The sequence below is a fragment of the Elephas maximus genome, chromosome 6, assembly GCF_024166365.1.
Source record: "Elephas maximus indicus isolate mEleMax1 chromosome 6, mEleMax1 primary haplotype, whole genome shotgun sequence".
NCBI classification, from domain to species: domain Eukaryota; kingdom Metazoa; phylum Chordata; class Mammalia; order Proboscidea; family Elephantidae; genus Elephas; species Elephas maximus.
In genome coordinates, this window is record NC_064824.1 from 25,039,901 (window position 1) to 25,063,371 (window position 23,471).

At 38.3% G+C, this 23,471-nt stretch overlaps 1 protein-coding gene across 1 annotated transcript in view; it reads right to left on the minus strand.

Annotated features, from left to right (window-relative positions):
- The window catches only part of DPP10 (dipeptidyl peptidase like 10), an 846,520-nt gene that overhangs the window by 754,666 nt on the left and 68,383 nt on the right, over positions 1-23,471 (minus strand). The window lies entirely within an intron of this gene.

Below are 23,471 nucleotides of genomic sequence, written 5' to 3' on the forward strand. Positions count from 1 at the left end.
ACACAGAGCTAGCTCTACTGAAAGGACACACAGCGAGACGGTGGCATGATACTCTGCTATTTTTCTTGCCTCCAAATGTTCCCCAGCAGTGCAGGGATGTCAGGAGAGGAAATTCCTGCTGAGAATTAAGATTATAAATTTTTCAGGGCCAATTTTACAAAGGTCATTTTTGGACTGAAAATCTTTTGGACCAGGGGCGAGAAAGGCCAACATGTTTATCAGTGTTTACCCTCCACAGCAGTGTTTAATAAACTGTGAGAACCAACCCATCAAAAGGTCATCTAATCAGTTCAGTGGGTCATGGAAAAAAAAAAAAAAACTTAAAATATTGATAAGAATAAAGAAGAACAGAAACTATAGTGAAAGGCACGTAGTATAGAAAAATTTTTTTTTTTTATTTCAAGGGTGTGTTTGTGCATATGTGTGCATGAACAAACAATCAAATTTTGTTGCTGTGGGCTGCAGGGAAAAAACTGATAAATACTCATCTGGATAATAAAACTGGGAGACAACTGAATTTTATAGAGAGCAGCCATTCCCTCCTCTATCACTTATTAGAATCGTCCCCTTTGTTTAAGACTGAGGTGACCTGAGAAACATTTCCCCCGCTCCCTGCATCGAACTCCCTACGAATTTTAGAGCTGGTTTAAAACTCTAGTCTGGAATTTTCAAAGTGTTAAAACCACCTGATACTGCTGGGGCAAGACAAGGGACGACACAGACAGGTAAGCACGCATAAGTGGGTTTCCACAAGTAAGAAGCATGCTGTAGAAGTCATGGCATGAGCCTCCTGCAGGCACCCAAGAGAGGGCCACAAACTGGTGGAAGGGTTCCCATCTGTGACAGACTAGACAGTGAACTGCTCCTGGAACAGTAGAGGGGGAACTCCAACAGGTTCCTAAGAAGAACTATCAAGTGTACCCCTAGAGGAAATTCATATTTGAATACCTTCTACAAAATGGACCACAGGGGCAGAGAAGCAAGGCAAAGAAGAAGGGATGGGGAAAGGACAACCTTCTCCAACCTTCAGCTGATGCTTATGGAGCCTAGAATGGCCTGTACTGGGGGGCTGGAAGAGGGCCAGAGTTTATAAGCCCAGATAAAATTTTTAAAAGTACATTTTAAAACTGATCTTAAAAAAAAAAAAAACTAGGCGAAACTCTTTCAGTAACTAAAAGTACCCGAAATATATGGAATCAGACTGTTTTCGTTCAGGAATAATAGTGGTAGCAATTATTGGAGAAGATAATACCACAGATCTAGCCACCATTAAATTGCGTATAAACAAACATCACTCCCCATACACACACACACAAACAAGTACAACTACAATTACAAACATAAGTTGTGAGGAAGGTCACCTTCATTTTTGTGTAACAGAGTAAATTCTGCCATTGTAAGGCTTTTAAATATGACATGGTAATCACTGCTTTGCTTTGCCACTTAAAGTCCTTTAAAAAAATGTTCAATAAAGATTAAGATGATTACAGGACTATCAATAAAGTTGCTAAGATTTTATGCTTGTGATTTAGCTTCTGGTCCTTGCCAGTGGCAACTTATTAAGTTTTTTACCTTACCTGAGCCTCAAATTGCCCCATGTATGAAATGGAGTGAACAATCCCTATCTCAGGGTGGTTGTTCTAAGGAGATCTAATGATGATAATAACACGCATAAAACACTTAGTAGCAGCGCTGGAACATATTAACTACTGAATCAACAGCAGCTGTTGTTATGATTTCTAGGAAATATTAATGCTTATACAGATTAAAAGCTCAGAATGAGTGTATCCACTTCACTCAATATGCATTTTAGGGAGCTTGTATGTGTAGTGATTACAAAGCAGAATAAAATTAGCCTTCTGGTCTTGTGTGGAAACCCTTGCGGTGTAGTGGTTAAGTGCTACGGCTGCTAACCAAAAGGTCAGCAGTTCGAATCCACCAGGCACTCCTTGGAAACTCTATGGGGCAGTTCTACTCTGCCCTATAGGGTTGCTATGAGCCGGAATTGACTCTATGGCAGCAAGTTTGGTTTTTTTTTGTTTCTGGTCTTGTGCGCAGATAATGTGAAATGTACATTAGCACTTACATACGACAGGATGTCTTTCACAAAAGAGGTTTACGTGATAATTCTACACACGTTCAGAGGAGAGAACAACACATAGCACAGGAGCAATCACAGGGGACTTCAGGGAGGAGTTTGAAGGATGTGTACTTTCGAAATAGAAAGTCAGGTGAAACACTGTGAACAAAAGAACTGAATGAGAAAGGGGATATTGTGGCATGTTTGGGGCTAGCCTGTCCCATTAGCATTCCCAGGTTTATTGAGTGTCTTAGCATTTTGTGTGTATTCTATTTAAAGCTTATAAAAATTTCTGCATTTTTCCCTCAGATGAAAAAAGACCAGGTCCAGAGAAGTTCTATTAGGAGTAACTATGAGTTTTTTATGAGTTGAATCAAGATCTCCAGCAACAAAACCCACATTTTTTCCACTTCACTACTATGCCTCCACTTCAAAAGGAGTTCAGTCTCACTGGGGTAAAGGAACACAGGCTAGAAAGTTAGGTCAAAGTCCTTAGATGCTAAGGCAGAAAATATGACTCAGTTCAGTGGATGACAATGACACAGGTTCAGAGAAGAAAATGGACTAGGCATTCAGAAGACTTGTGTCACCCAAAGTATGTCCTCCCGATTAGAGGGGTATGAGAACGCCTGGAAAAGGGAGAGGCCATGGGGACACATATCTAAGAGTCTTGACCAGAGATTCTAAACTTTCATGGGTATCAAAATTACCTGGAGAATTTGGTAAAAGTCCAAAGGCTCATACTCTATTCTACTTTGAAGAATCTGTGCCTCTGTGTTCATTAACTCTAGTGGTTATTCTCAGACCTCTACCAAAGTTTGAGAACCACTGATCTGGCAAGAGGTTATGTGGGTTGATCTAGAGTAATGGCCACAGGCTTATGGAGCAGGGGGCTTGGTTAGAGGCACAGAGAGCATGAACTATGAGACTGGACTTCGTTCATACAGCTGTACTTCTGAAATGGGGACAGCGGTGGTTCAGTGACAGAATTCTCACCTTCCATGTAAGAGAGCTGTTTTCAATTCCCAGTTCAGGTGCAGCCACCACCCATCTGTCAGTGGAGGCTTGCATGTTGCTATGATGTTGAACAGGTTTCAGCAGAGCTTCCAGACTAAGACAGACTAGGAGGAAAGGACAGTGATCTACTTTGGAAAATTCAGCCAATGGAAATCCTATGGATCACAAAGACTTTGAAGCTACAGATTGTTATAAACAGAAGTATAGATAGATTATTCCTGGTGGAAATCTTATACACAAGTGATGCAATGAAGAGTAGGGGAAATTCTTTTGAATCGACAATTGAGACCCTAGTATCTATTCACCAATTCAAGAAGTGGGTTTCTCCTCTAGAAAATGAGTTGTTTGACTGCAATGATTTCTAAGGTCACATCCAAATCTGGATGTAGATACGATTTGTATGAACAACATAAATATGAAAATTAATCACAGTGTAAAATACCTGTTTTAAGTTCTTCATAAGTTTACACATATATGTACTATGACATAAGTATACACATTTATCAGCAAAATACACATTACTATATTTCCATATGAATTGGGATAAAGGTAAAAGAATATGCATATTCTTGTTTTATGCTATTAAATTTAGAATTCCATAATTCATAACCTTAGAGAGGTATTTACATAATAAAAAATTACTTTTTGGTCTATAATTCCATAATACTTTTTTCTTCTAGAGGATTTAAAATCTCAATTTTAACTCTATTTCAAACAAAATAGTAAAGGGTAATTAAAGAACTGTGTTGAAAGGCATAAAAACCAAACAAAAACCAAACCCGCTGCCGTTGTGTCGATTCTGACTCATAGCAACCCTACAGGGCAGGGTAGAACTGCCCCATAGAGTTTCCAAAGAGCGCCTGGCGGATTCGAACTGCTGACCTTTTGGTTAGCAGCTGTAGCACTTAACCGCTACCCCACCATAAGTTAGATCAAGTAATAAATTGTAAATTCTTCTCCTTCTCTCTCTCATTTGTATTTTTCCCCCTTGTGCTAGAAACAATGGAAGCTTTTTTTCTCGTCCACTCTACATACCCTCAGCTTGCTTCTCCTAACTCAATTATTAACTAAATTAGCTAATCTTGGCTTCGCTTTTAAAGCTTCCAAGTGTAGTATAAGCTAGCATTCTCAAGCATTAATAAGTACTGAAATCACCTAGGGAGCTTTGAAAGCTCCCGATGCCCAGGTCATACCAGATGACTTACATCAAGATCTCCAGGATAGCGTGCAGAATTTGACAAAATACCGATTCATTTATTTTCCAGAAAACCATAGATTTTCCTTCCTTATATTTGTCCACAATTTCAACCTCTTCACAACTATGTTATATTGCATTTGTAATTATAAAAATCATGAAATCCAAGTGCAACATGGTACCCTGAAATGTATTCTGGAACAGAAAAAGGACATTAGTGGAAACCTGGTGACATGTGAATAAAGTCTTTGGTTTAGTTAGTAGCACTGTTCCAATGCTGATTTCTCAGCTTTGATAACTGCAGCATGGCGTGTGAAGTGTTAACATTAGAGGAAGTAAGGTGATGGGTACCTGGGAACCCTCACTACTGCTCTCTTTGCCAAGTCTTCTGTAAACCTAAAATTGCTTGAAAATAAAAAGTCTTTAGAAGTTAGGAACTTAATATTTGATAAAAAATAAAATTAGTAAAATAATTGTATTTTTAGTCTATATATAATCTTTTATGCAAAACTGATTACTATTTTTGTTAATCGGGAAGATAAAAAAAAGATCTGACTTTGGTTTTCACAATTATCTATTCAATTCTATTTCCTTCCAGTAATTGGTTGGTATGATGGTTAATTTTATGTTTCAACTTGGCTAGGCTATGGTGCCCAGTTGTTTCCTCAATCACTAATCTAGATGATGCTACCGACTAGTTATTTACATGTGAGTAAATCAGTTGGCCTTAAGTAAAGCAGATGACACTCCATAACCTGGGCAGGGATCAGTCAATTAGCTGAAGGCTGTAAAGCAAAAAGGGAGCTTTTCCTTAGGGATCTTCTGTCTCCACACTGTAAGCAGACATTTTGCCAGAACTCCGCCACTGTTCCCTGATTTATGGATTTTGGAACACAAGGCTGATGGCATCTCTAACCTGTTGCCTGATCTACAGATTTGGGCTTTCCAGTACCCCACAATTGTGTGAGCCAATTCCTTAAGTCAATCAATCTCTCTGTATACACACACACACACACACACACACACACACACACACACACGTATGCTTCTGTTTCTCGACTAAGATAACAGGTCTAACAGAAATATAAAGCTTTGTCTGCTCAGTATCCCGAACTTCTTGAGGAACAATACTCCACACTCTTTTCCAAATATGCGATTCTGCCAGTCATGGCGGCACCAAACCCCCGGATGAAATTATTGTTCTAAGTACGGGCAACCTAACTTCAGTGGAGCCAATCAGAGAATCTGCCTGGAATTTTGCAAACTGGAGCTGAGGGTGACTTAACTAAACAGCAAACGGTGCCTGGCATCACAATAATAATTATGCAATGTGAAGTTAAGTAAAAGGTTGAAATATGCACTTTATTTTGTTAAAACACGTGGCCAAAATTAATTTTTTTGTTGTTGTTTCAAAACTCATTTGAGAGCCTTGATGCTAACAAACCACAAAAAAATACGTTTAAATTCGAAGTATCTAGGATTTCCAACCTTTACATTGGTCAAGCCTTTACAAAATGGTCTGAAAAAAAAGTTAACTAACAACATTTTTAAATTAAATACTAAATATTAAACATACCCACCCACCTAAGACTATATAAAAACTAAATTTATTATTTTGGTAACAAAAAAATTAAGTATTCCAAAAAAGGACAACAAACAAATTATTATCAGATCTTGGGGGTTTTGGTACAATCTTTCCTAGTAGAATTCAATTTTATAATGCAATACTAATTAAGATATTTGTAAATGTTTATAAATAACATAATAAGTGAAAAAAAAAAAAACTTCCCTCTTGCCAAATATTAAAATTGTGAGAGCCTATTGGAAAAATTCTATAAGTAGACAAAACAGTCAAAATGCTAAGGCAACGCTAGTGTTCACAGCAAGAACACTACGTACGGAACAAAAACAAAGTATAAAATTCCTGAACAAACTGCTACGACCATGCGATAGAATGCCACTCAGCAGTTAAAGGAAATGGATTTCTGATTCACTTACATAAAGCGTGTGGGAATCTCAAATGCATTATGTTAAGTAAAAGAAGTCAGTCTCAAAAGACTACACATAGTATGGTTTTACTTATATGACAACCTGAGAAGGCAAAACCACAGGGACAGAAAATGGGTTAGTGATTACCAAGGACTGGGAGTAGGGGAGGCGTGACTAAGGGGGGCAGGAGGGAGTTTTCTGGGAATGGTTTCTAATTTAATAGGGATGGTAGTTATAAAGCTGCATGCATTGGCTAAAATTTATAGAACTAGTCACTAGAAAAAGAAGAATTGTGTTGTATGTAAACTACATTTCAATAAACTGGACAAGAAACAAAAGGAGGGGGAAGGCAGAAACGGAGGAAGGAAGGAAAGAAAGTTGGAAAGAAAGAGGAAAAGGAAAGGGAGAAAGAAAAGAGCTTGAACTCCAACTGGAAGAGTCATCATTTTCTTGTACTGGAAGAAAACTGCTTCTAAATGATTTCATGCACCCTATAAACTGACCTAACTCTTAACAAATAATTTATTGCTAAAAATTGTATAGTCCGTCCGTCTGAAATGGAAAATGTATTTCTTTATTTCATTAAGACCCTAGTATCACGTGTTCCCGTAATTCAGAGTATTCAGAAGACTTTATTTTACGTTAACCAAGGAGGATGCATCTGTGTATTTCAGATATAAGTCCAAGCAAAGACCTAAAATTAAATCTTGAGAAGATGAGTCCCGTCTAAATGTCTTATGTCACAGTGATGAGAGTTGTGTCTGTCTGCATTCATAGCCTATAAGAACATCAAAGGAACATGGTCATTTATCTGGGATTTCTGTTTTTGAAAATAAACATGGAATGTGTCGCAATGCCCACAGTTAATGATAAGAATGTGTCACAACGCCCACAGTTAATGATAATGTGCCTTGGCTTACCTGATCTCTCATTTTTTTTTGGTTTTGTTTTGTGTGTGTATGTGTGTGTGTGTGCGTTTTACTTGAAACGTATTGTCTCAGATGTGAACACAGGCATTATGGCACATGGAAAGCTTAACCTATTACAATCAGTTATACAAAGATATTTTATGAACAACAGGCGAAACCTGAGATCCAAATAATTTCAAATAAGCTACTTTTGATCTGAAATGCATTTTCTCCTTCCAGGCATTCAATTGAATTCTGTTTCCCCTAAATATTATTGGGATTACTGGATTAATATAGCAGCCCTGGTTGCTCAGTGGTTAAAGCAATTGACTGCTAATCAAAAGGTTGGCAGCTTAAAACAACCAGTAGCTCCACGGGAGAAAGATGTTGCAGTCCGCTTCCATAGAGATTTACAGCCTTGGAAATCCTATGGGGTCGCTATGAGCTGGAATCAACTCTACGGCAGTGAGTTTGTGTTGGGATTAATATAACTATTAGAAGTAGTGGAAATAGGCATTTTAATAAACTCCTATAAATAGAAGTGTTCAGTAAAGTGTTGTTTTTAAAAGTATTAATTATTTGATAGCTGAATAAGCTACCTGACACAATAATACCTGACAGTTCAAACATTTTCTTCATTGCTGCTAAGCTCTATTTGCTTACATGAAGAGCTGCAAGTACACTTAAAGTATTAAATGAAAAAACATGTGTTTACTTTTTCTCAAATGTATTGCATGGAGATATAGTAGAGGACCATATAATGAATAAGGAGCAACTTTGCAGACTGAAAATGGAAATAGAAAATCTTTTTTATATCTCTTTTCTCATAGCATCTTTGTAGAAATGTATTAGATACAAGTAAATTTGCTGTACGTTTACCCATCTGCGCAACTCAAAAAAAGTATATATTCAGTTCCACAAATAATTAAATTTCCTAATAAAGAATCCACCAAACAGTGCGTGATAAACATTACTGTGATAGAGGATAATGCTGGTCTAGCTGGCTCAGTACCAGAATGTTGCTAGACTTAATATGACAACGAAATCTGCAATCAAGACAAATAAGAACAACATTCTCAACGACAAGATGCTTAGCATATCAGCTCTGGTTGTTGAAGAGGAAGTAAAATTGCATTTAAGCTTTGTTGACAGCTTATGACAACAGCTACCATCCCTGTCTGATGAAATGTTTGACAACTAGAGTTTTGATGGAGATGATTTAATTAGAAAGTAAAAGCAAGGGGCGATAAGCGGAGAGAAGAAAATAGTACAGAAGAAGAAGACCAGAGAGGCCTCATTATCCAGACAGGAAGTCCTGGGTCCATCTTTGTTCTCCTTCTTTCCTGCCCTTTGCACCATATACAATGAAGTCTCTTCTACCACAGCAACTTTTTTTTTTTTTGCATTTTTAAAAGTTAGGTTTATTGAGGTATAATTTATACACAGTAAAATACACCCTTTTTAGCATATAGATCTATGAGTTTCAACAAACACATACAGTCTTCTAACCACCACCATGATCAAGATATAGGACAGTTCCATCAGTACAAAGAGTTCTCTCACATACCTTTATAGTCAACCACTCCCTTCACCCCCAGCCTCTGGCAACCACCAATCTGGGTTTTGTTTTATTTTATTTTATTTTCTCTCCCTATAGTTTTCCCTTTTCCAGAATGTCATAAAACTGGAATCTGGAGTCAGTTGTGTATGTATCAGGGGTCCATCTCTGGAGAAGGACATCATGCTTGGTAAAGTAAGAGCATGAGCAAAAAAGAGGAAGTCCCAAAACAAGATGGATTGACACAGTGGCTGTAACAATGGGCTGCAACATAACTACTATTGTAAGAATGGCACAGGACAGGGCAACGCCCTGCTTCGCTACACATATGTTCGCCATGAGCTAGAGCTGACTCAACAGAACCCAACAACAACAACAACAGTATTCCAAAGTATGGATTTACAATAGCTTGTTCATCCATTTTCCAGTTGAAGGACTTTTGGATTGTTTCCAGTTTGGCACAATTATGACTAAAACTGTTAAAAACATTCACATAGAGGTTTTCGCATAGACGTACTTTTTCATTTCTCTTGGGTGAATACCTACCTAGGAATGAGATTTCTGAGCTGTATGGTAAGCATATATTTAACTTTCAAGAAACTGTCAAAGTATTTTCCAAAATGGCTGCATGGTTTATTTTGCATCCCTACCAGCAATGTATGAGATCCAGTTACCCCACGTCCTTACCAGGACCCTGTATTACCAGTTGTTTTTCTCCACTCTTAAGACGTGCTACATGGTATTGTCATTACCTGTTTCTCTTTCTATTTTCCTCAAGTGGAAATCTTGAAGACAAGAAATGGGATTTGTTTATTTCTATATTGCCTGCACAGAGTAAACTTTTTCGTACACGGGTTTCCTCTGCTATTCGAAAGTAGAGCGTACCTCTGAAACATTTGGTAAGCTGAAATGGCACAAAGCAAAGAAAAAATTACCATTAATTTATATGGGAAAAAATTTTGAGCGTTCCCAGACCCAAAAAATAACCTACCAAATCATACCAAACAGCACACACAACCCTTAATGAGCCCTTTTAGGCTGAGGACACATCTTGCTAACAGATGCACAAAATAAATCGACAGATGCTCACAGACATAGTTCAAAGCTGTGGTGGCTTGATGCTGAGATGTTGAATGTAATTCTTGGGGAAGGAGCTTGGTGAAGCCACTCTTGCTGCTTAGGTGTGTGCTGTCTCTTTAAGGGTTTACAACAGAACAAAGGCTGAATACAACTTCATGAAGAGAAAATCCCCTTTGGATTTCTTTTGGTTAGCCAAAACAGGTACTACTGTAGATCTTTCATAAAAATGAAGTGGCATAAAGTGAACTTTTATAAAGTGGGGGGATACCTCGATATGAATGAAAGAATGAATGCATTCCAGGCTGTTTGGCAGTTTCTCAGGGACAGAGCTATTGCTAATCTTTCTCACTGGGAAAAGCACTGTGGTCCAATCAACCCCCTCAAGGCAGGGGGCATTACCTAGCCTACTTCTGTCCTCACCCCTTCTTGAAGTCATGCTGCCCCAAGACTCCTCCATGGCCCCTTTCTCTTAGGCTGCAGCCTGCTGTGTTGGCTCCATTCCTTTGGGAATAAAGCGGAGAGGGCCTTCCCTCCAGTGCTACAATTCACCATTTTTTCCCCCATGGAGCAAGCAACTGGGGAGCTGTAAGGACTGTGGGATTAAGAGGGGGAACGCCTATCAAGAGCAGTTGCCTCTGCCTGCAAGGCTCAAAACAAGTTAACCACAGGATGCCAGGTTGATGAATGAGGACACATTCATGACCTCAGGGGAACTGAGAGAGCAGTCCAACAGCCTGTGGGCCCTGTGTCCACACATTCACTGCAAGGCTCATGAGTCATCCCCACAGTGGTGCTGCCAGGCTTCTTTAGGGGAGATTAGCTGCTTATTGGAGAGTGTGAGCACAAACCAGGAGGATGAACAAATGGACCCCAAGAGAGCAAGAGCTGCAAGAGAGCTCAGGGTGAGGAAGACAAGCAGAAGCACCTAAATGATGGGGAAACGAGGCTGGAAGGGATTGACTGCCAGTCAGTCAGTGGTCAGTGGCCAGCCTGAGCCCCGAAGGCCCAACCACAGGATCCCTGGGCCCGGCCCTGCAACCACAATGCATTTTCATCCTCTGCAGACTGGCTCTGCGGTGGCCGCAATTCAGAGTTACACATTCTGGGGACGATGGCTACCACTGCAACTATGAACCTTACGTTCTTCCCAAAATTTTTTTTTTAATTTTGTTTTCAGTTTGTTCTCACAAAAAGCAATATGTCTTGATTAAAGTAAAAAAAAAAAAAATTACAAAGTTAAAAAAGGCAATAGATTAGCCATAATTATAACAAAAGAGAAATAATCGTTTAATAATTGATTTACACTCGACAGCAGTGGGTTTTTTTTTTTTTTTTTGGTTTTTGGGTATATTCATTAATGGAAACCCTGGTGGTGTAGTGGTCAAGAGGTTGGCAGTTCGAATCTGCCAGGCCCTCCTTGGAAACTCTATGGGGCAGTTCTACTCTGTCCTGTAGTGTCGCTATGAATCGGAATCACCTCGATAGCAGTGGGTATTTTTATATTCATTAATGTATCTCCATAGGCGATTTCATTCACGCCCATATTTGTAATTGCTAACCCTTTCCAGATGACTCACAAATATATACCTCCAGCTCAGTGCTCTCCTCTGAGCCCTTATCTACATGATCGTCTGCTTTGGTTTTAGCATTACATGTTTCCCTAGTACTTAAGCCAAAAACCCAAGTTGTGGTCACTGCCCCCACTTGGTCCTTCTTCAGCGCCGCTCATCTCAGACAAGAGCTTCACCCTCCATCTAGTTGATCAACTGGAAACCTAAGACTACTTTCACATCTTCCTCTCTTTCACCTTTCCCTCCCTCCTCACATCTAATCTATCACCAAGGACCATTTAATTTTACCTGCAAAACATCTCTGAAATCTGAAATCTGTTCCCTTTTCTCCACCTCTGCTGTCCCTTCCCTAGTTCAAGCAATCATGATATTTTCTGCATAATTTAATAGCCTTCTAACTGGCCTCCTTCCTTGGCCTCTTGCTCCTCTTGAACACTCCTCCCCAAAAAGGTCAAAGGAATTTAGTTGCTTTATCTGCTTTTATAAGTAAATAAAATACTGCATGTTATCACTAAACAAAGAGCCTGGTATATAGGCAGCATTCAATGTATACAGCAGTGTTCCTAGTATTTATGATGATGAGAAAACATAATGTATATTAGAATATGTAGTATTTATTCTTCTAACATTAGTAGGATAGTCAATTCTGATTTGAACATACAATATTAGCCCCCTCTTATTAAAAACTCTATTATAAAAAATGAACTATCTCTGACTTGAAACACAATTTAATTCAGCAGCATTATTTCTTCAAGTTATAGTCAGAAAAACAATCATCACAAAACTGATTTGTAGTCCACAAACATTAGAGAGTCAAATGTTAGACATGGGAAATCAGCAGCATATTTTATGACAATTATTGCCAGTATACACTACTCTACAGAGGCTCTTCATGGCCTAGGAAGAGAGCCAAATATTTTACTCACAGACTTCTCAAAGAAAAATTTAAATGGAAGATATAGCCTGGCGCAATGGACTGAACGGGAATAAGATCTCTCTGTCTTTAATTACTATATTAAAAAGAAGACTGAAATTTCATAGTTTCAGAACTATTTAGATTATTCTGGTGTGATTCTTTGTCTGTCTGTTTGTTTTGTGCTGAAGAAAACCTAAGAAATCAATACATTTCTCGGTTTATTAAACATTTTCTTTCTTCAAAAAATTTGATTTGAGGCCTCTGCTTTGAATCTTATGCCAGTACAAAACTAGAAACCAGCTTCAAAGAAATACATTTTTTGCTAGGGTATGCATTTCATTCAAATGTCATGCTCTAAGGATGTCCGGAATAAGCAGAAGAGAATAAAAATTTCTCTAGAAAATCTAAGGATCTAGCGGAACTTTCTTGCCCCACACTGATTAAAATCACAGGAAAGATGTGCAAGGCTAGAGATCATGCTTCAAGAGGAACCAAATTCTTTTTTTCTTTCCTTTCCTAAAACCTCAAAGTTCTTTATCTCTTCAGTTCAATTTTCTCCTTAAATTTGACAGCTAAGATACAAGGACCTCCAAGTAACATTTTACAGAGGCAAATGCAAAACCAGGAAGAACTTCCTTCAGAATGCAAGTCAAAAAGCTGTACGTAGAAAGTAAAACCCAGTATAAAATATTCAGTTCAGCTCAACACATGTTTACTGACTCCTATTAAGGAACTGAGAACTGACTCTATGACAAGACATTCATAATTAATTAAAACACTGGAACTGTGCCTGCCCTTGAAAAGAATACAATCTCATGGGTGACAGACAAAAACAATAAGACTACAGTTTAAATGACACACGGCAAGGAAGCAAAGCAGACCAAAGACAAGGAATACCTAAACCTAGATGGGGATGAGAGAAGGTCATACTTTAGGTGGGTCTTGAAGGTATAAGTAGGTTAGTCATGTCAAGAAAACAAGGACAATTCTAGACAGAAGAAACCAATGCTTATATGAGTAAAGGAAAAAGACATGTGAATCAGCAACGTGTTTTGGGGGACCAAATAGTTCAGTATAGTGTTGGGCAAAATGAGTAGAACCAACACCAGTGAGGCAGTAGTGTTCAGAAGCATTTGATTTTTATGTGCAGGAGATCAGATGCTTTATAAGGTGCCATGGGTAGCACTGAAGGATTTAAACAAGATCAGATGTTTGTGTCCTAAGTCCCATTGTAAGCATTTTGATGATGGAAGGACATTCTTCATTTATTCTTCTTACATTAACTACATACCTACTATGTTTCTGACTGTGGTATTGCAGAAGAATGTTGAATATACTGTGGGCTACCAGAAGAACCAACAAATAAGTCTTAGAAGAAATACAACCAGAATGTTCCTTATAAGTGGGGATGGAAAGGCGTTGTTTTTCTTCCTCTGGACACATGATCAGGAAAGACTCATCACCATAAAAGGACGTCACGGTTGGTAAAGTATCCCCCACCACTAGTTGCCGTTCAGTTGATTCTGGCTCATGGTGACCCCATGTGTTGCGGAATAGAACTGTGCCACACAGGGTTTTCGTGTCTGTGATATTTCTGGAAGTATCACGGCACCTTTCTTCCAAGGTATGTCTGGGTGGGTTCGAACCACCAAACTTTCCCTTAGTAGCTACACATTTAACAGCACCACCCAGGGACTTTTGGTAAAGTAGAGGGTCAGCAAAATTGAGGAAATCCGCAGTGAAACGGATTGACATAATAGCCAAAACAATGGACACAAGCATATCAACGATCATGAAGTTGACATAGGATCAGGCAATATTCCATTCTGTAGTACACAGGATTGCCGTGAGTCAGAGCCGACTCGGCAGCACTTAACAACATATGTGTCAGCTTCTGAGAAAACATCAATCAGTGAGTAACAAATAGTAGCTGTAAGGAAAGAGTTACGGCGGCAATAAGGGAAAGTAGTCATACAAGTAAATAATTAAAACAAAACATAACAAAAAGCCAAAGTCCTAACTAAATAATTATGACAACCACCATTCACAAAAACATAATTGATATTCAATGTATTGAATGAACCTTATGTGACAAGCACTCTATATGTGTTTACCATGCATTATCTCATTAGCATTCACAAAAATGGGCCAGTTACTTTTATGGAGCAGGTTGCTATGAATCAGAATTGATTTGATGGCAGTGGGTTTATTATTATATCATTTTACAGATAGAGAAATTAAGGTTCAAAGCAGTTAGATGATTAGCCCAAGGTCACACAGCTAGTGATTAGCAGGCCTAGGATTCAAAACCAGCTTGTCTGATTCTTATTCATAGTACCTAATTATGAAGACTCTTGGTAAAACCCTGTAATAAAATCAATTCACCTGTGAGATGAGAAATTAATATGTAAATGAGGTCTTGGGATAAATAGGCGCTTACAGGGCAGATAAAGTAGAAGTCCAAACACATGGCACATTATATCGATGTTAAAATGTCCTGAAATTCAAATCCGAAATATTTCAATGTATGATTTTGATTATGCTAAGTCAGGTACACATATATTTATAAAACCCTTCACTTATTTTTTTTTTTAATGTTCAATAGTCTCTCAACAGACCATGGAGGATTTAAAATTTTCATGCATACATCAGCTAGAACAACATCTATCCTATTTTAAAATTTTAATGTTCAAAGTTTTTCCATAAACTTCAGAGAGGTCTAAAATCATACGGCATATTTTATAAAGCATGTAGGCCCAGAGTGGCACAAATGGCTAAGGCATTTAGCTGATAACAGAAAGGCTGGACGTTTGAATCTGCCCAGAGGCACCTCAGAAGAAAAGCCTGGTGATCTACTTCCAAAAAATCAGACATTGAGAACTCTAAGGAGCACAGTTCCACTCTGACAACGTGGAGTTGCCATGAGTCAGAATCTACTTGGCAGCAACTGGATGGTTCTTCTTTTAAAGGCCAATATCACAACTTAACATGTCAATCACATTGGTCAAATGACTCGAATATTTCATTATTGAATAAATTCCTACTTGAATAGGAATGTGAATTCCTACTCAAAAGAATTCTGGATTAGAACAAAGGAACACCTTTATTCCTACTAGACTGGAATAAATGTATTCCTTTGTTCGGTCCAATTATAGTTAGGTACTGTTTGGCAAACATAAATAGAAGCTCAGTATATTAACCAGCCTGGAAAATGACACCAACATTTGTTATGAGTCAATTTTTAGGTAACTGACATTGAAAACATCCACAAACAGTTACCATATAGTTAGATCATGACAGAAATTGTACCATATGGAATAAAAACACAGATTTTAAAAACCAAACCTACTGGGTAAAAGAGCAAGTTAAAATGTTTGCCTCAGTGTTTCCCAATTTTATGTTGTCTGTGCCACAGATACCAGTCCAGCTACAAAAGGGCAGTGAGCTCAGGAAAGGTAAGAGGAGCAAGGCAATTACGGATGAGGTTCAGGTACAGACTGAGTTGATTAGGAGACCTGAGGTCAAAAGGAAGGAGGGAGGGGGGCATGGTCTGTCAGAGAAGCAAAGTACAGTCAGAAGAGAAGTATGGGAATGGCAGAACCTGTGATGAGTTGATACAGAAAATCAGGCAAATCTCTCACATTTCTACAAAGACACACAACAACTTCACGTTAAGGCCAAAGCAGGCCCAATAAGTGCTACTGAAAAAAGAAGAAAGAAGGAGTCAGAAATAAGGGCAGATTCAGGCACTCTCCTATGACTTCTAGACAAGGACATGTAAAGTGAGATGACAATGCTGAACAATATTTCCCTATCTGCTCCCCTCTCAAAGCAGGCTGAAGTGGAATTAATTTAAAAAAATGAACTCAGGGTAACTTCACTTCACTTCTGTTGAAACAGATGATTTTTAAAAGGCCATTCTAAATTCGCAGGGTTTAACAATTTCGTACCTTCTATTTGGATCTGATGCTTAGACTTGGAAATCAGCAAAATTCTTGGGTAAGCTTAACCCCTGAAAGGGGTCCTGCAACTGCAGCAGAATTAGAATAATAAAGCTTTTCATCAACTTGCTGAAAGCCAGGGTTGTCACTAAACCATCTTCAGGGGATGTAGCTTTCATTCCTTACATTGACTTGGCACCCAGACCAAACCCCCATTCATTTCACATCCACAACACTCCTCAATTTGCATGGCTCGCTCCTGCCTAATGGTCACATTTGCCAAGATATGATGCTACTTTCCCAAGTCGGCCTCCCAACTCTGGCCCTTGGAAGGCTTGCTTCTCAAACACAGAGAATGTCTGCAAAAGCAAATTCAAATGTTAATGCTATTTAAAAAGTTATTTCATCCTACGGTTCTCTATTTTATAAACAACTTCTACATATATATAAAGTGTTTTTATATTTGTATTTTATATACTACATAGTATATAAAATATAAATACAATTTGCCTTTACTTCATGTAACAAACAGTACCTGAGGAACCTGATTCGATTTGTTAAGTTCTAAAATATGCCTTAGATGATATTTATTGCAGTGAGTACGGAAATAACAGTAGTCTAAGTCTATAGCCCTAAATTTATCCTTACAGCACTTAGAGCTCAGGCATCTGTCCATCATGTTGGCATAGTGTATTCTGTGAGGCATCACATTAGTATTTGCTTAGGATTACATAAACTGATGTTAGCAAACGTAAATATTAACTGGGGGATTACAATTAAAAACAAATCAAGGAGTAATGAAGAAGAGGATCCAAAAAAAGAAAAAAGGTAGACCTTATTCTCCCTAGCAAAAAACCATGGTGGGCTCACATCTGTCCAATTTGGTCACACACACACACACACACACACACACACACAAGTGTTTATCCATTAAACAACAGCATCACAAAACTGCATGGAACAAGAATGTCCAAAGGGTTACTTGTGAGCAATAAATTAAAACAGAGAAAAAAAAATTTCAATCTGAAAAGATGAAAGTGAATAGGTATATGATTAGTCAAGACTGGGGTGAACAGAGTAAACACATATGGATCTGTGAAGACCAGACAGAAAGCCAACCCTGAAGCCTTAGGGTGAGCACTGATTACTCTTGTTCCTCCTCTCCTGTGAGCAGATGACATGGAGTACGAATACAGAGTTTCTATGAGAAAGAGATTTGCAAAAAGGACCTCTAGTATGTTTGAGTTTACAATCTCAGTTTTTTTAACCTGGTGCTAGTCAAAACCATTACTTCCTCCTCTAAGGGATCTCTTACTGACTCTGAAACAAAATATGTCAAGTGAAAACGCCTAGCAATTTGATAGGGCCAGGGATGGATATACACTCTAGCGATCTAAAATGAGCTCTTGGAGAAGACTTCCCTATCATCCTCTTAGAAATTGTACTCTACTATAACTGCTTATAATCCTCTCAGCAGTATTCTACAGGGCTTATAGGGTTTATGTTTGAAAGCTCATTTAAAGGATAATAGAGTGATGATATTAATGGGCATGGGTAGTCATGGACTGGGTTTCTATTTCGTATTTATATAAATAACTGTTTGTACGGCCCTGAAAGAGAAGTAAAAGAGAATTTTCCAACTCCATAAGCAATAAGCACAATGTGAAGACCTAATGGCTATCTAATAATGAAATAATGGCATACTAAACTAATCATTTTAGAAATTGCACGTACAATTTAAAAATTCATGGAAAAAATATATCCAAATATGTGTAAACACACTGATAGGGGTTATAGTTTAATAAAAATAAATCAAGGTGAAAGGCACTTTACCATACTTGTCTGCTTCAGAAAGATGATAATTTAAGAAAATTGTTTTTGTACTTGCTATTACTTAAATAACCATCTATTAAACACAAAAATATGATGCAACTTACATCATTTTGTCTCTTATGTTCAGAGAGCATGTAATTATGTACAGAGCCTTTGTGTATGCCTACAAGGACTTTTCAAAGTTCCACAAAAGCTCCCCAAAAGCTTATGTGGCATCTAAGAAGAAGATACAGATCAAAACGGAGTATGTCAGCCACAGTAACCAAAAGCAGTCTCTGATCAGAATGACTAGTGTGTGCGTTTTGGCAAAGGGGAACATCCGTTCATGTATGTAATGTATATTGGGATAATCTTCCATAAATCAGGCTGCTCTGACGTCGCTGCTTAAAAAAAAAAAAAATACCTCACATCTTCAAAAGAGTCTGTAATGAAGGGTCATGACATAACATATTCAGGCAAGGCAGTTCACTTGAAAGTGTTTTCTAAAGCAGGAAACTGCTTAAGGGGACAATAAGTATTTAGTTTAAAGGTAACAGAGATACAGATTAACCTCACGACTTGAAAACTAGCTGATTCATGGATACAGTACAAGCACTTCACAAAGGCATCAGCAGAGCTACATTGAGAAGTAATTACAGGGTAAGGTCACAGCTAAACTCTGCATCCCGGGTTATTGCTTTTGCATAATGCTGAATGCACAGTTAACTCAACAAATCAAATGGTCTTGACCTACCTTTTGCATAAAGAGTATAAAGAGCTAAATAGCCACAGCATCAAATAACTTTAACTAGCACGTCCTTATTAATCAAGAAAAGAATAATAAATTCAATAGGAAAATATTTCAACTACTTAAATCAATTATTTGTGAGGCGGCGTCAACATGGTGCTATAGACAGAAACACTATGTCGTCCCTCCACAGCAATGATCCAAAAAACTAAGTAAACGGAAACAAACATCAATCCTGGAACACTAAGTGTCAAATGAAGAGATAAAGAATTTAACCAACCACCGAATGGATTAAGAAACTGACAGAACAGATAGTGAGGAGAGACACGAGCGGAGGTCCCCCAGCAGCTAATGTAGCACAGATTTGCCATCTTGGACTCCTGTTGGAGATCAGCAGGCACGGAGTATGGGAAAGCAGCTTCACGGAGCTTCTAGCAAGAGACAGAACACTCGGTAACCAGTTATATAGACTTTCCCATCCCCCACCCTTCTTCTCCCTGTTTGGCCTCCACTGCTTCTCAGTGGACCAAGTGACCACAGCCTGGGAAGCGCTGGCTCCATGCCACTTGGATTCGCCCAACCCACACCAGCCGGCTCCTTCAGTGCCATTTCGTTGCTGCTGGTTTTCCTTTTTTCAGCTTCTTCTGGTTTCTTCCCTGCCTCTCACCTCCTTCCCATCCTTTCTCTCAAACACCTGGCTCCGTGTGCCATCTTTGCTTCTTCCTGACAGGCTGTGAAGCGCTGCTCCACTGGGTAACTGTTTCCCTGGTCCATGTCACCGCACTGGTGGGATCCCCAGGACCTTTATTGTTTTTTGATTTTGTTTTGTTTGTTTTTTTCTTTTCACAGCTCACAAGCCCCTTCTAGCTGGGCTGTACTGCACGGCTTGGGAGACTTCCTCGGTCTGCATAGCCGCACTGATGGAATACCTGGGGCATTTCCTTTTTTCTTCTCTTTTTCCTTTTCTCAATTTCTCATCTCTCTCTACTTACCTTCTTTTCCTATCTCCTGAATACCTGGGACTGTGAGGCATCTCTGCCCCTTCTAGCCAGGCTGTACTATGAGTCTTTGTTGTCACTTCCATGGTCTACACAGCAGCACCAGTGGGATCCCTAGGGGGCTTTCTTTTTATTTTTTCTTCTCTTTTCTTTTCTGTCTTCCTTCATTTCTCAGTTTCTCATCTCTCTCTGCTTTCCTTCTTTTCCTGTCTCCTGAATACCTGGTGCTGTGTGCCATCTCCGCCCCTTTTAGACAAGTTGTGCCCCAAGGTCTGGGAGCCACTTCCCTGGTCAACAGTGAGATCCCTGGGAGCATTTCTTTTTCTTTTCATTCTTATTTATTTATTTATTTTCCTCTTTTTGTTTTTCTTCATTTCTCATTTTCTTGTCTCTCCAATTCAAAGGTAAACTCCCTGAGCATTTCTGTTTGTTTGTTTTGATGACTTCTGTTTCTCTCTCCCCCTCTCTTCTTTCCCATACACATCTTAGCCACACACATCACAACCTCCCCTCTCCCTCCTGCCTCCCTGTACCGTGCACTGAACATCACATGCCCAAGCAACACAGGCACAGCCTGCTGAAACCTGCCCTGCTCTAACTTCTGGCCTGACCTGTCAGCCCCAGTTCATGACACAAAAAACCCATCCCAGCCCTTCCCCTTCAGCTCGACCTGACCTGTCCATTGGACAAGGAGATGAAAAGTGTCATGCCCACAGATGAGCAAACAATAAAGAATGCACAGCTCATCTGCTCAGACATAACCAAATAAAACAAAAAAGCAGGAAGAAACAAACAAACCTACAATTGATAAACCAAGAAAATAACTACTGAATGCCCTGAAGGCAACAGACAATATCAGAACGTATTAAAAAAAACAGGACAGGATGGTTCCATAAGGTCTCCAAAATAAAACACCAGTTGACTTTCCAGTAGAAGGCGCTAGAACTACCTGATAGGGAATTCAAATCTCTAATATTCCAGGCTATCTAAGAGTTGATGCAAAAAGCAGACAAAAATGAGGAAAAAATAGACAAATTCATGGAAAACACAGACAGAAATATGGAATAATTCAGGTAAATAATACAGGAAACAAATGTCAAAATAAATTCACAACTAGAAATCATATAAAAGCAACAATTAGAAATCCAAAACAGACAGCAAGATTTCAGAAATGGACAGTGTCTTAGAAGGTCTGAGGAGCAGGTTTAAAACAACAGAAAACGAGATAAGGAAAACTGAAGATAAACATTTGGATACAACTTTCTTTTAGGAAAAATCATAAAAAAATAATGAAGAAAAAGGAAGAAACCCTGAGAATTATGTGGGATATAATCAAGGGCAAAAATTTCCAAGTGAATGCAGTTCCAGAACAGGGGGAGAAGACAGAAAACACAGAGAGAATCATTGAAGAATTACTCACAGAAAACTTCCCTAATATTATGAAAGATGAAAAGCTGACCACCCAACAAGCTCAGTGAACGCTATATAGGATAGACCTCAAAAGAAAATCATCAAGGCATATAATAATCACATTTGCTAAAACCAAAGACAAGGAAAGAGAATCCTGGCAACAGCTTGAGAAAAATGCAAAGTCACATACAGAGGGGAGACAATAAGGCTAAGCTCTGATTACTTGGCAGAAATCATTCAGGCAAGAGGGCAATGGGATGACATATATGAAACCTTGAAAGAAAAAAAAAAAAAAAACTGCAAACCAAGAATAATATATCCTGCAAAACTCTCATTCAAATGTGATGGTGAAATTAGGACATTTCCAGATAAACAGAAATTAAGGGAATATGTAAAAACCAAACCAAACTTACAAGAATTATTAAAGTGAGTTCTTTGGTTTGAAAACAAACAACATGAGACCACAATCAGAATCTAGGGCACAAGATCGCACCAGCCAGATACCAATGACAGGGCTCCAAAGCACATAAAACAAACTCTAACAGCACTGAAAAGAGAAATTGATAGTTGCACAGTAATAATAGAAGACTTCAACACACCACTCTTGATAAAGGAGAGAACATATAGAAAGAAACTCAACAAAGATACAGAAGATCTAAAGGCCACAATCAGCCAACTTGACCTCAAAGACATACAGAGAAAACTCCACCCAAAAACTGCAAAGTACACATTTTCTTTTCCAACACACATGGAATGTTCTCCAGAAGAGACCACATCTTAAGCCACAGAACAACTCTCCACAAAATCCAAAACACTGAGATAATACAAAGTATCTTCTCTGATCACAATGCCATCAAAGTAGAAATTAATAACAGGAAGACAAAAGAAAAAATCAATTACATGGAACTGAATAACACCCTGCTTAAAAACCACTGGGTAACAGAAGAAATCAAAGATGGAATAAAAAATTTCTAGAATCAAATGAGAATGAAAACACATCATACCAAACCTTTGGGACACAGCAAAGGCAGTGCTCAGCGGTCAATTTATAGCAATATATGAACACATCAAAAAAGAAGGGACAAAATCAAAGCATTAACTACACAACTCGAACAAATAGAGAACAGCCACCAGAAGAAAGGAAATAATAAAGATAAGAGCAGAAATAAATGAAATAAAGAATAGAAAAACAACAGACTCACAAAACCAAAAGTTGGTTCTTTGAAAGGATCAACAAAGTTGACAAATCACTGGCCAAATTAACAAAAAAAAAAAAAAAAAGAGAAAACACAAATAATCCAAATAAGAAATGAAATGGGGGACATTATAACAGACCTAAGTAAAACAAAAAGGATCATAAAAGGGTATTATGAAAAACTATACTCCAACAAATTTGAAAATCTAGAAGAAATGGACAAATTTCTAGAAATATTTTACCTACCAAAACTAACACAAAATGATGTTGAAAATCCAAACACACCCATAATAAGAGAAGTGACTGAAAAGGTAATTTAAAAAAAAAACCAATAACAAAAAGAAGTCCTGGCCCAGATGGCTTGAGAATTCTATCAAACATTCAGAGACTAGCTTACAACAGTACTACTGAAACTATTTCAGAACACAGAAAAGGAAGCGATGCTTCTGAATTCGTTCTATGAAGTCAACATAATCCTGATACCAACACCAGGCAAAGACACCACAAAAAAAGAAAATTACAGACCAATATCTCTCATGAATATAGATGCAAAAATTCTCAACAAAATTCTAGCCAATAAAATTCAGCATCATATCAAAAAAATAATACACCACAACCAAGTAAGATTCATACCAGGTATGCAAGGATGGTTTAACATTAGAAAATCCATCCATGCAATCTACAATATAAACCAAAGAAAAGAATCACATTATCATCTCAATTGATGCAGAAGAGGCATTTGAAAAAGGCCAACTCCCATTCCTGATAAAAACTCTCAAAAAAATAGGTATAGGAGGGAAATTCCTCAGCATAATAAAACGCATCTACACAAAACCAACAGCCAGCATCATTCTTAATGGGGAGAGGCTGAAAACATTCCCCCTGAGAAGAGGAACAAAGCAAGGATGCCCTTTATCACCACTCCTATTTAGCATTATCTGGGAGTCCTGGCTAGAGCAATAAGTCAAGAAAAAGAAATAAAAGGCATTCAAGTCGTTAATGAAGAAGTAAAACTGTCGCTATTTGTGGATGATATGATACCATACATAAAAA